Here is a 16821-nt window from a genome sequence, read left to right as displayed (position 1 = left end):
GGAAAAGGTTTCCGACCGCTGGTGTAGCCAGTTACCGGAAACTTCAGGAGTTAAAAAGGCAGAATCTGAAGGCCGGCAGCGGGAGGGTCTGGAACGAGTTTCTTTCTGGTTAGGCTATATTGATCTCTGGCTCCCTCTTTAGTAATTTGTGTCTTCAATTTTTTAAATGGCAGTGCTTAAAGCATCAGACAAGTTCAGTAGCCAAAATATAGTTGATTTGATCGAAAGTGTCTATGGAAATAAATGAAGTCCCAAATTTAGACGACTGTCAACCAAGATTGTGTTTTTTGATGGGACATCCCTAATGACCACGTAAATAGTTAAAAAAAAGGTTGTGAAGATAATGGTGTGTAAATACGATGGTGGAAGACCCTGTACGGAGTAGAAACCGAAACTCGTAAAACACGGTCGCTTTGTTCCTGTCGCCATTTCCACAGGAACTGCTGAGTGAGGGTTGAAATCTGGTGTATAAGGTAAATGTGCCATTTAAAATATTGTATCCTTTTATCCAACGCAAAAGCACCATTCTGTACCAACTAAGCTACAGAGGAGCTTAGTCTATGAATCGTTTCCTTACAAGGCCTTGAATAGAAGTGCTACAGGTGGATAAAAAAATATATATATAATTTTTCAAATGTAACCTTTATTTAACTAGGTAAGTCAGTTAAGAACAAACTCTTATTTACAATGACTGCCTACCCCGGCCAAACCCTAACCCCGGACGACACCGAGCCAATAGTACGCCACCCTATGGGACTCCCAATCACAGCCGGTTGCGCCACAGCCTGGAATTGAACCAGGTTGTCTGTAGTGCTGCCTCTAGCACTGAGATGCAGTGCCTTAGACCGCTGCGCCACTCTTGAGCCCACGTCAGGTAGAATCATAACATTCTACTTAATATTCGTGACCTCCCCCCCCAACATGTGAACACGTTTCTATGTTCTGTAGTAAAAAAAAGGAAAAGAAGTGTTTATGACATCATCAGTGTGCATCGTGTGACTTTAACTAGTCATGAGTAGGCATCATCTTCTAATTGGTTGATGAGATCATTGGAGACACTCATCTTCCTCTATTTTCTTTTAACATAAAAACGTGCAATTTCAAAATGCGTTGATGTTGGGGGAGGTGCCGAGATGAATATGAAGTAGAACATTTTAGAAATGTCCCTTTAAATTTCTTTCAGTTTTACTGATATTGGAGGCATTAATACTAAATGACTAAGAAATGAATTCAAATAAGGCAAAACAGAGCATTATACTCATTGTGAGAGTACAAGATGAATGGCAAGTAATTGCCATTGCTTCCTGGTTGTTACTGAAACCGATGTAAGTTTAGATTAACATAACTAGAAATAGATATTTTTTTTTTGGTACGGACTACGTCTCAATTCACCACATCTGCATATATCGCCGTTCTGCATGTGCAGTGAAAGGTGGCAGAGCTAGAGTGGTGTTTGCCAGACCACAAGACACCACAATTAAACAAAAAATAATTCAATCTGTCTTCTCGTGAAAATGACCAAAGCGCCCGAATGATTTAGCCTACAAAGGATTACTCTCATGAACACCATGTTGTTCTCCATTTTGCTCTACGACCCACAAAGCACCACAGGACTTGTCTGAAGGCATTAAAGCGTCTTCTGCCAACTTCTGTCTGTAGCATCCAAACAGTTAAGGCTAAAATGACCTATCTGTGTAAAAGTGAGTGTCTCACAAACACATATAGTACCAGTCTAAAGTTTGGACACACCTACTCATTCGAGGGTTTTCCTTTATTTTTTTTACTATTTTCTACATTGTAGAATAATGGCGAAGACATCAAAACTATGAAATAACACATATGGAATCATGTAGTAACCAAATATTTACTTAAAAATATATATTTTCAATTTCAGATTCTTCAAAAGTAGCCACCCTTTGCCTTGATGACAGCCTTGCACACTCAGCATTCTCTCAACCAGCTTCATGAGGAATGCTTTTCCAACAGTCTTGAAGGAGTTCCCACATATGCTGAGCACTTGTTTGCTGCTTTTCCTTTTTTGGTTACTACATGATTTCATGTTTTATTTAATAGTTGATGTCTTCAATATTATTCTACAATGTAGAAAATAGTTTTTTTTCTCAACTTATTTTTTTTTTTTTTACTTGGATGAGTATGTCTCCAAACATTTGACTGGTACTGTATATGTAGGTTGTTTTGCTCTAGGACACCCACAAGCCTCAAAAAAAAAAAAGTATACAGTGCATTCAGGAAGCATTCAGACCCCTTCACCTTTTCCACATTTTGTTACATTACAGCCTTATTCTAAAATTGATGGGGTGGGGGAAGGGAAAAAAAATCCTCAATCTACACACAACACACCATAATTCGTCCAAAAAAAACAAAAACACATTATTTTCGAAATTGAGCTCAGGTGCATCCTGTTTTTATTGATCATCCTTGAGATGTTTCTACAACTTGATTGGAGTCCACCTGTGGTAAATTCAATTGATAGGACATGATTTAGAAAGGCATATATAGTGTCCCACAGTTGACAGTGCATGTCAGAGCAAAAACCAAGCCCCGAGGTAAAAGCAATTGTCCATAGAGCTCCGAGCAGGATTGTGTCGAGGCACAGATCTGGGGAAGGGTACCAAAAAAATGTCTGCAGCATTGAAGGTCCCTAAGAACACAGTGGCCTCCAACATTCTTAAATGGAAGAAATTTGTAACCACCAAGACTCTTCCTAGAGCTGGCCGCCTGGGCAAACTGAGCAATCGGGGGAATAGGGCCTTGGTCAGGGAGGTGACCAAGAACCCGATGCTCACTCTGACAGAGCTCAATAGTTCCTCTGTGGAGATGAGAGTACCTTCCAGAAGGACAACCATCTGTGCAGCACTCCACCAATCAGGCCTTTATGGTAGAGTGGCCAGACGGAAGCCACTCTTCAGTAAAAAGGCACATGACAGCCCGCTTGGAGTTTGCCAAAAGGCACCTACAGGACTCTCAGACCATGAGAAACAAGATTCTCTGGTCTGATGAAACCAAGATTGAACTCTTTGGCCTGAATGAATCCCTACAGCAAAGCATGGCGGTGGCAGCATCATGCTGTAGGGATGTTTTTCAGCGGCAGGGACTGGGAGACTAGTCAGGATCCAGGGAAAGATGAACTGAGCAAAGTACAGCGAGAGATCCTTGATGAAGTCCTAAGTGCTCTGAGGCAGGTTATCAGACTGGGGTAAAGATTCACCTTCCAACAGGACAACGACCCGACAACGATTTCTTAAAAACATTATTTTTTGCCTTGTCATTATGGGGTAGTGTGTGTAGATTGAAGGGGGGAAACAATTTAATCCATTTTAGAATAATGCTGTAACGTAACAAAATGTGGAAAAAGTCAAGGGGTTTGAATACTTTTCGAATGCACTGTGTTGACAGTCATTAAATCAACAAGTAATTTTGCACGCTGAACAACAATTGAATGTGGGTGATGGTGATTTCAGATAAAACAAGCGAGGGGAGAAAAAGCAAACACTACCCCCTCAACCCCTTATCTGATAGTGGGTGGTAGATGCCGAGTTTCCCTTCTGACTCAGCTCAGGTGCCTACATAGACATCATTTACAAACAAAACACACAGAGAAAAGTCAGCTCAGGCAGATCCAGATCAGAGAGGCCCAGCCCATAAGCTTCCTCAGAAGAAGATTTGAATTTTAGAACGGATAATGAATGTGTTAATGCCACAAATGTTAAACGAGTCGAATCGAGTCGTTCCTCTAATCAAACCGAATTGTTTTCAAACGAAAAAAAACAAATTTTCTGTATCTCGATACGTATCGAATCGTCTTGAAAAGGGAAAGATGCACATCCCTACTAGATATGTACATAACGGCCGGGTAAAGTGACTAGGCATCAGGATAGATAATCATAAGAGAACAGAGTAGCAACCGCATACGAGAGTGTGTGGGGCGTGTTGTGTCGGTATGCGTGTGTACGTGAATTAGGGCCGGGACGATACCGGTATCGCACTATTTGTTTGTATCGTGACAGGGAAACAAAAACACACAAAAGGGGATTTAACTTCTTAAGGAAAAACAGCTCTGATGTTGGAAACAAAATGTCATTATGATGTCATCCAGAATCACATGGAGTCATTTCCCAAGCACACAATATTTTACATAAAGGAACAGAGTGCAATCTATTTCGTGTTATCATTCATTTTTATATATACAGTGGGGAGAACAAGTATTTGATACACTGCCGATTTTGCAGGTTTTCCTACTTACAAAGCATGTAGAGGTCTGTAATTTTTATCATAGGTACACTTCAACTATGAGAGACGGAATCTAAAACAAAAATCCAGAAAATCACATTGTATGATTTTTAAGTAATTAATTTGCATTTTATTGCATGACATAAGTATTTGATACATCAGAAAAGCAGAACTTAATATTTGGTACAGAAACCTTTGTTTGCAATTACAGAGATCATACGTTTCCTGTAGTTCTTGACTAGGTTTGCACACACTGCAGCAGGGATTTTGGCCCACTCCTCCCTACAGATCTTCTCCAGATCCTTCAGGTTTCGGGGCTGTCGCTGGGCAATACGGACTTTCAGCTCCCTCCAAAGATTTTCTATTGGGTTCAGGTCTGGAGACTGGCTAGGCCACTCCAGGACCTTGAGATGCTTCTTACTGAGCCACTCCTTAGTTGCCATGGCTGTGTGCTTCGTGTCGTTGTCATGCTGGAAGACCCAGCCACGACCCATCTTCAATGCTCTTACTGAGGGAAGGAGGTTGTTGGCCAAGATTTCGCGATACATGGCCCCATCCATCCTCCCCTCAATACGGTGCAGTCGTCCTGTCCCCTTTGCAGAAAAGCATCCCCAAAGAATGATGTTTCCACCTCCATGCTTCACGGTTGGGATGGTGTTCTTGGGGTTGTACTCATACTTCTTCTTCCTCCAAACACGGCGAGTGGAGTTAGACCAAAAAGCTCTATTTTTGTCTCATCAGACCACATGACCTTCTCCCATTCCTCCTCTGGATCATCCAGATGGTCATTGGCAAACTTCAGACAGGCCTGGACATGCACTGGCTTAAGCAGGGGGACCTTGCGTGCGCTGCAGGATTTTAATCCATGACGGCGTAGTGTGTTACTAATGGTTTTCTTTGAGACTGTGGTCCCAGCTCTCTTCAGGTCATTGACCAGGTCCTGTCGTGTAGTTCTGGGCTGATCCCTCACCTTCCTCATGATCATTGATGCCCCACGAGGTGAAATCTTGCATGGAGCCCCAGACCGAGGGTGATTGACCGTCATCTTGAACTTCTTCCATTTTCTAATAATTGCGCCAACAGTTGTTTCCTTCTCACCAAGCTGCTTGCCTATTGTCCTGTAGCCCATCCCAGCCTTGTGCAGGTCTACAATTTTAGCCCTGATGTCCTTACACAGCTCTCTGGTCTTGGCCATTGTGGAGAGGTTGGAATCTGTTTGATTGAGTGGGTGGACAGGTGTCTTTTATACAGGTAACGAGTTCAAACAGGTGCAGTTAATACAGGTAATGAGTGGAGAACAGGAGGGCTTCTTAAAGAAAAACTAACAGGTCTGTGAGAGCCGGAATTCTTACTGGTTGGTAGGTGATCAAATACTTATGTCATGCAATAAAATGCAAATTAATTATTTAAAAATCATACAATATGATTTTCTGGATTTTTGTTTTAGATTCCGTCTCTCACAGTTGAAGTGTACCTATGATAAAAATTACAGACCTCTACATGCTTTGTAAGTAGGAAAACCTGCAAAATCGGCAGTGTATCAAATACTTGTTCTCCCCACTGTATATATATATATATTTTTTTTTATATTGCGATACTGGTATCATACCAGCCCTAAATGTGTGTGGCTTTTGTGTGAGTGTCATGCATACAATAATGTGATTGTGGAAAGTGAGATTAGGAGCGGCAGGAAGCCTAGTGGTTAGAGCTTTTGGCCAGTAACCTGAAATGTTGCTCGATTGAAATACCGAGCTGACAAGGTCAAAATCTGTCATTCTGCCCCTGAACAAGGCCGTTAACACACTGTTCCTAGGCTGTCATTGTAAATACGAATGTGTTCTTAACTGACTTGCCTAGTTAAATAAAGATTAAATAAATTTTTTTACAAATAAGATTAATTAAAACTTTTACATGCTTTGGAAGAAGACCCATTTCACTAATAATCCTGTTTTCATGGACATATTTGAAATCAGGCAACCTGATGGCACAGACAAATGCAGAAAATCACCAATCAAAACAAACATGTTATTTTTGGGAAGGATATTTGATTCTGAGTTCGGACACATAAAGTACATGTGAAAACTACTTCTAAAAGAAGCATATACATTCAGCTGTTCCAAGTACAACTCACTCGCAAAGAGGGAAGCTTGCTTGGCTGGTGCATGGGCAAATAAAACGCACCTCTGGAACGCCGATTAAGGTATTTACATGTCCTAATAATTTGAAAGATTACTCAGAAAACCAGGTGTTTTTAAAATCGGCATATGCTTACTTCCGATTATGACCTTACGCCAATTAAGATAAGCAGAGTACGGTGTTTACATGGCTATTGCATAAACTGCCATAATAAGTTCACTATGTAAAATGTACTTGTTATAATGTACCTGCGATTGTGAGTTAAGTACTTGGTACTACAGTAACACAAATGAGGAACATGATGTGACAACAAAATACAATTTTAGTGTAGTGACGATCACAAAGTTACAGACATTCAAACCAGAATTCTATCATCGAGCTATATTACAATTCAGAGTGGTATCAAAGGCCCATTTTTAAAGTATATAGGAAAATATATAGGCCTAGTATTTTTTTTGGGGGGGGGGGGGGGGGGGGGGTTGTTTTCAACATGTTATGTGTTTAAGACAAACCCTATGGTTAGTCACTATGCATTCTGTAATTAACTTCTTTATTACACACACATTACTACGCTTTGATTATTTAGGGCTGAAGGCGTATAGCTATATTTTGTAGTAGGAAAAAGGTGAAACCTATTTAGATAAACGGAGCCCTTACTTGCAACTAAATTCATAGATTCAGTGTCATTGTCATTGCTGCCTCACTGAAGACAATAGCGGGATATCAATTTCAACCGGTATTGCACTGATATTAGGCTATACAAAATACTGCAACAGCATGGGAGGGTAGAAATGACATCACCCTTGATTTGATATTTCCTCATACTTCATGGAGACTGTTCATTCTGCACCCATTGTGGCTATAATAAAATGTACAATGTATTTATTCTGTCATTGTCATGAACGAGAGACGTGAGGTAATATTCAGCTATACATCTGCACTAGTGGCTTGGTTTTTGTATAGGATCTGAGTGAGTACACATGTTTTGATACGTCCTTTAGACAAAAGGTTTCCAGAGCGAAGGACGGTCACACCAGACAGACAGCGGTTCAACCAACACACCCCCCAAATGCTTGACTCGCTGCTGTACCTTGGCTATACTGTTGTCAGATTTACAAAATAGCAAATAATTATAATTGTTATTATTATTATGTGCATTTTACAGATCCAATGTGGCAAAAATTGGACGTTATAAACGTATATGGACATAAATGACACGAATACAGTTAGCTTGCTTGCTAGCTAGCTAGGGTTAACGTAGATCGTGTTCAGAGAATAGCATGCTTACGTTACGTTCGGCGCTGAAATTCTTGTAATGAGGGCTACAGTAGTTAGCTAACGTTAGCCATTCCTTCTGAGGTGTGCGAACCAGCTACGTTGCATAATGTGGCGAGTTTGCTACCTGGCGGAACGTCTTGGTCAATTTACTGTGCAGCTTGGTCTGTTGCGAAAAAGAGTTAGATATTATTTAAAATCGTTCAATGTGTAGTTACATGGAGAACAAAACCATCCCGTGTAGACAAAAGCCCGCTGAGGCGAATGCCCTACCACCGTTTCCCCCTCCCCTGTGCTAGCAAGCTTGCTACGAACAGGCTAGCTGAAGCTAACTAGTTAGCCAGTTGTCACCCAGCTTTGCCCTCGACACACAGCCACGCACGCTACAATTCTTCATATTCTTGGCGTAAAAGCAACTTAGCCACATAAGTAAAACACCTGTTACTAAATGCGTATATAGAACGTAGTTGACATACAAATCCAAAAACACGTTGTGTCATAGCTAACATTCAATTTCCGAAAACAGCTACGTCAAAGTTGGTTAGCTTGCTAGCTAGCTCTCCAACTAGCCAGAATACTAACTGGGGTTTACCTATGATCATGGGCAATCAAATCTAAATCAATATGAACATTAACTTTCTGCTTACCTTTTCAATAGCGATCAGGTTCTGCCTGTTCATTCGTTTTCAGATCCTGAAGATATAACTACGTAGCTGTAAAACAGTAATTTCCCCAAAATATTGAACATTAACAGTAGCTAGCCTAAGGGCTGTATGACGTCCAGTTTATTGCTGGGTTTGAAAACATCCCCAGTCCGTCTTTCGTCTTCAAGAAGAAAAAAAACCCAGCAAATCATGCAACCGTCGGTCCCATTGGCGGAGAACAGTCATGTGGTCACATGAGTCCTGCCGATCTTTAAAAAAGGGTCTACGTCTGCTGGATAATGGGTATGTCAAGCTATTTACCACATTTTAAACATTTCCCGGAACTGATAGAAAGGCCTCGATACAATAAAAATCTTCGTTAGGGTAGTATGTACATTTAAAGTCGTGTTTTATTGCGTGTATGGATACCGAAAGGTGAGTATTTTGCAAGTAAACTTTGGGGTGCATAGGAGAGGGAGAGGTGGGTGACGCTGGGCGCTTGACGTCATCTTTTCCGCTCCGCTCTGCGGCTTGGGAATGTTTTCGAACATGTCGGATGAAGACATAACAGAGAGCTAATCTGACTATGTGCATTCAATTGTCATTTATCTCAATACATAGGCACTGTATTCTAGTTCCGTCCATGTGTTGCATCATTCCTGCCGCTCTATCTATATCGAATTGTTGTGGCGCAGTGATATTTGCATTATGTGGGTATTAAAGCGCATGCGCGATGGGAGAACATTATGAAAGATTGTCTATTATATTGACAAGAGATTCGAGTGCCCGCTCTAACAATGGAAATACATGTCCTCAAAGATGGAAGGCATGAGGGAGGGGGCGAGATCAGGTGGGACCATTCTAGCCAATGAGAGGGTAGATACGCGTGTTTACAGGCCATAGAGATAGATATAGAACTCTTTGTATCTGTGTCATTATAGCCTCTGTGACGCTGTTGCATTGAAAGCTATCTCCATTTTCTTCTTCATTGGCTGATAATTCTCAACTCAAAGGTATCCCCATCCAGTTGACACATTTAAAATTGTGGAAGGCCTCAATTGCAATATCCATGCTTAATCAGGCTGCAAGCCCGACGCTGGTACACTTATGACAACAGCCAGTTCAAGTGCAGGGCGCGAAATTCAAAATATATTTTTTTGAAATATTTAACTTTCACACATTAACAAGTCCAATACAGCATTTGAAAGATAAACATCTTGTGAATCCAGCCAACATGTCCGATTTTTAAAATGTTTTACAGCGAAAACACCACGTATATTTATGTTAGCTCACCACCAAATACAAAAAAGGACAGACATTTTTCACAGCACAGGTAGCATGCACAAAGCCAACCTAACTAACCAAGATCTAACCAAGAAACAACTTCATCAGATGACAGTCCTATAACATGTTACACAATAAATCTATGTTTTGTTCGAAAAATGTGCATATTTGAGGTATAAATCAGTTTTACATTGCAGCTACCATCACAGCTACTGTCAGAAATAGCACCGAAGCAGCCAGAGTAATTACAGACACCAACGTCAAATACCTAAATACTCATCATAAAACATTTCTGAAAAATACATGGTGTACAGCAAATGAAAGACCGGCATCTTGTGATTCCAGCCAATATTTCCGATTTATTAAGTGTTTTACAGCGAAAACACAATATAGCATTATATTAGCTTACCACAGTAGCCAGAAACACAAGCCATTTCCCAGCAGCAAAAGTTAGCGATCGTAACAAACCAGCAAAAGATATATAATTTTTGACTAACCTTGATAAACTTCATCAGATGACAGTCCTATAACATCAGGTTATACATACACTTATGTTTTGTTCGAAAATGTGCATATTTAGAGCTGAAATCAGTGGTTATACATTGTGCTAACGTAGCATATTTAACCCACAACGTCTGGATATTTATCTGACACTCACATATTCTGACCAAATAACTATTTATAAACATGACTAAAAAATACATGTTGTATAGGAAATGATAGATACACTAGTTCTTAATGCAATCGCAGTGTTAGAATTCTAAAAATAACTTCATATAGACATAAGGCTTACATTATGGCGAGATAGTGCCCAAAACCTGGGCGCAAAACTAATAGTACACAGTTCGACAGATATATGAAATAGCATCATAAAATGGGTCCTACTTTTGATGAGCTTCCATCAGAATGTTGTACAAGGGGTCCTTTGTCCAGAACAGTCGTTGTTTGGTTTTAGAACGTCCTTTGTCCCTCTTGAATTAGCAAGCACACTAGCCAAGTGGCGCGAAGCTCTCCTTCCTGAACATACGCGCAGACAAAGCAACACGCCTAACGTTCCGAAAAAATTTCAATAATCTAATAAAACTATATTGAAAAAACATACTTTACGATGATATTGTGACATGTATCAAATAAAATCAAAGCCGGAGATAGTAGTCGCCTATAACGACAGCTTTCCAGAAGGCAATTCCATGTCCCTCCTCGCGCTTTCCAGAAAACAGGAAATGGGTCACACGTCATTCCAAGAGGATTTATTCCACCTCAGACCAAGATAATCACCCCATTTCTTCTCTCACTGCCTCTTGACATCTAGTGGAAGGTGTATGACGTGCATGTATACTAATACGTATCATGCCCATTTATAGACCCTAGAACAGAGACCTCGATTTCAGAAATCTCACTTCCTGACAGGAAGTGTGCTGCAGAATGAGTTCTGTTTCACTCAGAGAAATAATTCAAACGGTTTTAGAAACTAGAGAGTGTTTTCTATCCAATAGTAATAATAATATGCATATTGTACGAGCAAGAATTGAGTACGAGGCCGTTTGAAATGGGCACCTTTTATCAGAGCTACTCAATACTGCCCCTGCAGCCCAAACAGGTTAAAGCGGTTATACCCATCATGAGTCTTCTATCTATCTCTATGACAGCTCTGATATAAAGTTATTTTTTCAAACTCGCCAAAATGCCACATGCATCTAGCCTGAAGAGTCACGGTACACTGTGACGTCTAATGTCATTTTCACAGAGTCTTGCTGCGCTACTGAACAGACAAGTTAACTTTCTACCGGTGTCGCCCCAGCCTCCTGCCTGCTGTGTACTGGAGTCCTCCTAGCTAGCTAACAGTGCCCAGCAGGCAAGGCCAAAGTACACTGTCTACCAGTGTCCTAGCTAGCTACCTATCCTGCCTGCTGTGTCCTAGTTAGCTAATCAGCTAGCACACAGTGTCCTTCGCTCCCGCTTGCCAAACACGTGACCTCGCTATCGTTACAGAACTGCGGGAAAACAGCCCGACGGGCCCGGGGGCAAAGGACACCGGTGTCCTAGCTATCTCTAGTTAGTTACCTATTTTGCCTGCTATGTACCAGAGTCGTAGCTAGCTAGCAGCCAGTGTCCTAAATGCCTGGCGAACAACTGCCCTTGTTAACAGAACTGTGGGGAAACAGTGCCCGACAGGCGAGGGCGAAGGACACTGTCTACCGGTGTGCTAGCTAGCTACCTATCCCGCCTCCTGCTTGCAGTGTACCAGGAGTCCTAGCTTGCTAACTAGCTAGCTAGCACCCAGTGTCCTAAATGCATGCCGAACAACTGCCATCATTAACAGAACTGCGGGAAACAGTGCCTGACAGGCGAGGGCGAAGGACAGTCTGCCTCTTCTGTGGGTTTATCGGCGGTTGGCATCCAATGGTGCAGTACCGCCACCTACTGTACTGAAGTGCCCCCGCCTGTGTACCAGAGTCCTAGCTTAAAAATGGACCAATAGAAGCATAAAGAGGGGTTCCTGCAGATGCAAGAACGCCCACATTCAGGAACGCCCGAAGTGCAAAATATTCGACGGACTCTGGCTGGACGGAAGACAATGCAAAGTTTGGAAAAGTATGCTTTGTCCGTCTCGCAAAGGAGCCTTCAACCTCAAGGGGGCGTTGCGATTCCACTCCATTGTGGACATCCCCATTGAAATGCATGACATCCGACATAACGTAACAGAGTGCTTATGGGTAAAGCCTTGTTCACATTACCCATGACTACCCCGTTACTACGGATGTCATGCATTTCAATGGGGACGTCCACAACGGCGTGGAATCGTAACACCCCCTTGCGGTTGAAGGCTCTATTGCTAGACACATTTTCCAAACTTTGCGTCGTCCTCAGTCCAGCCAGAGTCTGTCAGAGATACTTTTGAGGAGATGGGGAAACAAAGAGAGGACTCCTTCAAGGAGTGAATGGGAGTCAATTGGACGCTGGCTCAAAAACCCAGCGTTATCATGAAATTCGTGAACAAGAAATTCAACCTGATTTTGAGAAGGGATTGAATGACGATTAGCTTAGCAACTGTGTGACGCAGCATGACAGAGTGAATGTGATTTGTCTAGTCTGCTGGGTGGGGCGTTATATGTGCCTCCATTCATTACCCAATGGATTTCCTCTCCTCCTTTCTCTAATATCTCTGTGTCAGTCGAAGAACAGGAAGTTACCAAACACAGAAGAAAATAAAAATGTGGTTTTCGGTAGGAACTTGTAAACAATTACCCATTCCTATAAATGAGTACTCTTTTTAATAAGCCAAATATAAGCCAATTATGACTGCCTCCCATTCAAGTTTGATGGTAATGACATTTGTTTTTTATTATAATTATTAGGTGGAGGTCGCTAGCTACAGTGGTATCTTCAAACTAGCCTCGCTTATAGCTAGCTGCTCTGCAGTGCCAGCTAGCTTAACTTGCTATAAAGTTAGAAGCAAGTTGAGGAAAAGTAAAAAAACATGTTTTATCACCTGAAACAATATTTACCCTGTCTTGAATGAAAAGGTCAAATTTTGCAAACCCCCCCCATATTTTTTTTAAATAAAAAATAAATATGTGTATATATATATTATATACACACACAAAATGACAAAAATGGGGCTTCAGACCAAATTCTTCCAGGTGTGACATAGCATTGGCCGGAGCAAGGAGTCTGGGTAGCCAGGCAAACGTGCATCCGCTTATATCAGTGCATTCCTAACAACCTAACCATTACGACATTTCTATTAGATCGAATAAGCCTCACGTAGCAAATTAGCAATATATTTTTTGTTGACCAAATTTGACACGCATTGGCTTTCATACAAAAATTCAACATATCATGGGCTTATTTTGGGTGGAATAAAACCTCTTGCTTCGCCTCTTCCTCTCTGACATTATGTTGCAGAAGAGAACAAGCTTAAAATCACAAGGGGGGGGGGCAGTGGCTAGACACTGCGACTAGCCATCAAGGCTTGAATGGCAGAAGCAGTTGTAACACAAGGGCCTTTTGTGGGGGTTGCGATAGTATTGAACATGAGGGCATTGCATCATATCTATCTATGCTTCAGAAGCAAAGGATCATTCACAGTTTCTGTAGCTCATTGCAGGAGTATGTGTTTACATACAGTACCAGTCAAAAGTTTGGACACACCTACTCATTCAAGGGTTTTTCTTTATTTTTACTCTTTTCTACATTGTGGAATAATAGTGAAGACATCAAAACTATGAAATAACACATAAGGAATCATGTACTAACCAAAAATAGTGTTAAACAAATCTAAATATATTTTAAATTTGAGATTCTTCAAAGTAGCCACCCTTTGCCAAAATGACAGCTTTGCGCACTCTTGGCATTCTCTCAACCAACTTCACCTGGAATGCTTTTCCAACAGTCTTGAATGAGTTCCCACATATGCTGAGCACTTGTTGGCTGCATTTCCTTCACTCTGCGGTCCAACTCATCCCAAACCATCTCAATTGGGTTGAGGTGGGGTGATTGTGGAGGCCAGGTCATCTGATGCAGCACTCCATCACTCTCCTTCTCAAATAGCCCTTACACAGCCTAGAGGTGTGTTGGGTCATTTTCTTGTTGAAAAACAAACGATAGTCCCACTAAGAGCAAACCAGATGGGATATCGCTGCGGTAGCCATGCTGGTTAAGTGTGCCTTGAATTCAGTGTTTAATTATTATAATTTCTTTTTACTTTTACTTCTTTCTCCCCAATTTCATGATATCCAATTGGTAGTTACAGTCTTGTCTCATCGCTGCAACTCCCGTACAGACTCAGGAGAGGTGAAGGTCGAGAGCCATGCGTCCTCGGAAACGACCCAATCAAGCCGGATTGCTTCTTGACACAATGCCCGCTTAATCCGGAAGCCAGCCACTCCACTGTGTCAGAGGAAACACCGTACACCTGGCGACCGTGTCAGCGTGCATGCGCCTGGCCCGCCACAGCAGTCGCTAGAGCGCGATGGGACAAGGACATCCCTGCCGGCCAAACCCTCCCCTAACCTGGACGACGCTGGGCCAATTGTGCGCCGCTCCATGGGTCTCCCAGTCGCGGTCGGCTGCGACAAAGCCCGGTCTCTTGTGGCACAGCTAGCAACTGCGATGCACTGTGCCACTCAGGAGGCCTCGCCTTGAATTCTAAATAAATCAGTGTCACCAGCAAAGCACCATCACACCTCCTCCATGCTTCACAGTGGGAACCACACATGCAGAGATCATCCGTTCACCTACTCTGCGTCTCACAAAGACACGGTGGTTGGAACCAAAAATCTCACATTTACTCATCAGACCAAAGGACAGATTTCTATCGGTCTAATGTCCATTGCTCTTGTTTCTTGGCCAAAGCAAGTCTCTTCTTATTGGTGTCCTTTAGTAGTGGTTTCTTTGCTGTAATTCGACCATGAAGGCCTGATTCATGCTGTCTCTATTTAACTCTAATGAACTTATCCTCTGCAGCAGAGGTAACTCTGGGTCGTCCTTTACCTTTTGGCGGTCCTCATGAACCAGTTTCATCATAGCGCTTGACGGTTTTTGCGACTGCACTTGAAGAAACTTTGAAAGTTTTTGAAATTTTCCAGATTGACTGACCTTCATGTCTTAAAGTAATGCTGGACTGTCGTATCTCTTTGCTTATTTGAGCTCTTCTTGCCATAATGTAGACTTGAGCTGTGTTCGAATACCCATTCTAACATACTGTATACTACATATTTAATGAGTATATACTTCATACTATTAGTTCATTTTAGTATACTGGAAACTAACGGTATCCTTTCAGTTGAGCTACGCCTGTCTTCCGGAAGTTGATGCTGTTGCTATGCAACCGCTTGTTAGTTTAACTAATTACTAGCTAAACATTTTACTATTTCGGGTTTGTTCGTAAATTCAATCTGGAGTGCCAGAGTTCGCTCTGGGCGTTCGTAAATCCATTGCGTTTCACTCTCGGAGCGTTCAGAGCGCACACTGGACGCTCTGGCGGAGGAGTACGGTTGATCTGAGGGTTCAACCGTAGTCAAGCACCAAAACTAACTGGCTAACGTTGGCTAGCTACTTCCAGACACAAATGAGAGAACACCTCACTCTGACCATTTTACTTCCCCTAGCAGAGCTGGTTAGGCTGTTTGTGTTATCCAGAGCGTTGGTGACTAACTGTGCTGCTGGCAAAAATTAAATTACGCATATTTTTTTGGACCGACGTTTACAGACACCGGCCACATTCAACGGGTATTGAGCATTCGTAAATTCATCAGTTATTCTGCGGGAGAGTGCTCTGAAATCAGAGTAGATAGCTAAGTGGTATAGTCGTACGTTTCAATGGCTAATCAAGTCAATAAACGTTGGGTAGTTAGTTAATATACTGCCTGGTTCGATTAATATACTGCCATGTTCGATTTATTAGTAGCTAACATACCGGTACATACTGCTGTAATGCTAATGCGGTTCGTAAGGATAGAGTAGCTAACAAATTGTCAGCCAACATAAGGTGTAACATATTTGAAAAGGCATTACATTTTTCAACATATGACATATTGTTAAGAGCAATGAATTTGTATCTGCTCTCGTCTGACTTTGGCTGCATATTTTCCGCCATTTTTAATCTAATGTGAAACCACGCCCATTTTCTGAATAATTGCATAAGGGCCCTATAAGCACGGAAATAGTATCCACTGCATGTATATTTAGTACGTCATCTGGGAACTTTTGGCATACTAACTATGACCAATAAGTATACTATATACTCAATTCACTTAACAAATAGTACAGTTAGGGAAGGTAGTATGAGTATTCGAACACAGCTTGGGTCTTACCAAATAGGGCTATGTTCTGTATACAACCCCTACCTTGTCAAGGCACACCTGTTAATTGAAAAGCATTACAGGTTTACCTCATGAAGCTGGTTGAGGGAATGCCAGGAGTGTGCAAAGTTGTCATTAAGTCAAAGGGTGGCTACTTTGAAGAATCTCAAATATAAAATATTTTGCTTTAATACTTTTGTTTACATGTGTTATTATAGTTTGTCTTCACTATTATTCCACAATGTAGAAAATAGTAAAACAAAAAAAGAGAAACCCTGGAATGACTAGGTGTGTCCACTTTTGACTGGTACTGTATGCATTTTACCCCATTTTAATTGATGCTCTTAATAAGAATTAATTTCTGTGTGAGGCTTGTGGCAACTAACAAATTCACATATGAAATCCTATTCTTTCTGCCAGTTTTA

General features: G+C 41.6%; 1 protein-coding gene across 4 annotated transcripts in view; it reads right to left on the bottom strand.

Annotated features, from left to right (window-relative positions):
* LOC139560165 (ankyrin repeat domain-containing protein 12-like) overlaps nucleotides 1-8474 on the bottom strand; it is a 55095-nt gene extending 46621 nt beyond the window's left edge. The window contains exon 1 of one of the 4 annotated variants that reach the window (XM_071376712.1): nucleotides 8310-8474. The gene's annotated coding sequence lies outside the window, so the exon portion shown is untranslated. Of the gene's footprint in view, nucleotides 1-7675; nucleotides 7806-8309 lie in introns of those variants that run through there. The other 3 variants (XM_071376710.1, XM_071376711.1, XM_071376713.1) reach the window with 3 other exon arrangements.
* Between the last annotated feature and the right edge of the window lie 8347 nt (nucleotides 8475-16821).

This window comes from Salvelinus alpinus, chromosome 30, assembly GCF_045679555.1.
Source record: "Salvelinus alpinus chromosome 30, SLU_Salpinus.1, whole genome shotgun sequence".
Lineage (NCBI taxonomy): Eukaryota > Metazoa > Chordata > Actinopteri > Salmoniformes > Salmonidae > Salvelinus > Salvelinus alpinus.
The sequence above is the reverse complement of the archived record's forward strand: the minus strand, read 5'-3'. Positions and strand labels throughout refer to the sequence as shown.